Consider the following 1,903-nt stretch of genomic DNA (forward strand, 5'->3'; position numbering starts at 1 on the left):
GGCGCTGGAAGACTCAGTTAGGGACGGGTATGGGGAGGGAGCGCCTTTGGGGTGGGGGGTTGCTACACCGGTATGGCCGGTGCTGGAAAATGCTGGGCCAAAAGGGAAGCTCTTCACTGCGGCCATTCTTCCCCCATGCTCGCCTGGGGAGATCCTACAAAATGCCTGCCTGCCCTGGAACAACGTAGAGCAGAGGGGCGTGTGAGAAGCCTTTGTGGGGAATAAAGGCAATGCGCTGAGGGAGCAGGAGTTCCTGGTAGGCTCAGTTGTGACATGCATTTCTTGTTGGGTTTGGCCTGAAGGCAGCACTGCTCCCCTGTGAGTGAGGCTGGCATCCCTCTTAGGCTCATGTGCCAGCTGCTGTTTCAGGGACCTACTGGAGAAAAGTGACACCTGTCAAGTTTGGCCATACAAAGAGAACAGGAGAGCTAGTTTAGTCCCAGCAGGGACCACAGGAGCTACTCTGTTACTTGCCTTTCTCTGGAGCTCCCCTGCCATGAAAGCCCCTGCAGCAAACTGGTGACCGGTGTTGCAGAGGCTGGTGTACATCTGGTGGGGGCTGTTCCACCGCATTGCCCAAAATGCCTCTCCCAGCAAAAGTCCGGAGACACGTGAAGAACCAGGATAAAGATACATGGAACATCTCCTTGGAGACCGGTTGCATCACTGTGAATTCTTATTCTTGCAATGGGGGCAAGCAATAAAGTGTGGGTGCAGGCTTAAAAAATTAACATGCTGGAGGGAGGTGTAGGAAGGACATTTTTCTTCTATGCACAGATGCACCTGGGATCATCGGTGATCTGATCTCTGAGCAGGATTTGTAGGCCCCCTGCTCTGGGTGGACACGCCACACAATACAATGTTGTTACAGTTTTTCAAATAATGGAGGTTTAGTTGGCAAACTTGGAATTTTATAAGGGATCATTGCAGGGTGGATAAAAGCAAGACAATAAGCTGCATGTTGCATTAACACCAACGTTAGCTGCAAACTTCACAAAATCCAACTTAGCAGATGGCCAGCCCAGGAGCATCCTCAGAGCTAGAGCTTCAGGAGCTCTCAGCGCCTCAGGAGTCTTGCTCACGGTGTACACAGCAGAGTCATACCCATCTTGTGCCTCTTTGGCCTGTTCTTTCATAGTGTTCTTGTTACTAGAAAGAATTTGCTGCAGAGCAGATTTTGGTTGCAACCATCCAATGTTTCTACATGGGTCTGAAAGCAGCTTGAACTGGTTTACAGTTTCTTTTCTTCTTTGGGGCTGTTCGTATTTGGAACACACATACTACTCAGTTTTAATTCTTAATCCTTTGCCCACAGCAACAGACTGAGCACAGGGAGAATGCTTGAGAGTGTGTGATGGGAACGCTATGGCCCTGTCATGTATCATGTCACTGGAGAGGGGGACAGCTGAGGTGTTGCAGGTTGTCTGCTCCTCGCAGGGCTTGGGGTCTTCTGTCATGACAATACTGGGCTCAGTGGGGACAGTGGTACTGCCACAGCACTAACTGCTTTCTCCCAGCACTGTCTGCAGACTTGGAGCTGACTTGGAGGACAATAGTCCTCTCACATTTTTCACTTGGTACTTCTGTCACACCAAGAGGCAGCTTCAGGGAGTCTAGAGGAGAAGCATCAGCAGGCCGGTTAACCCCAGACCAGTTATGACATCTTTGGAGGACCAAATGTAAGACTGGTCAGAGGGTTAGAGAGAGCAGAAATTATTTCTTATTTTGTGGGACAGAGTTTCAGTTACCAAGCAGAAATAGAGCTAAGCTGTTTCTGCTCCACTGGGTGTTCTCCCTTCCATCTAGATGGTTAAATGCATGCTGCACTCAGTTCAAGTATATAATTGTCGGTAATGCAAGTAAATCCCATTGATTTTCTTATTGCTAGAGTTGGGGGAAAGAG

The sequence above is a fragment of the Phaethon lepturus genome, unplaced genomic scaffold (genome assembly GCF_000687285.1).
Source record: "Phaethon lepturus isolate BGI_N335 unplaced genomic scaffold, ASM68728v1 scaffold17637, whole genome shotgun sequence".
Lineage (NCBI taxonomy): Eukaryota > Metazoa > Chordata > Aves > Phaethontiformes > Phaethontidae > Phaethon > Phaethon lepturus.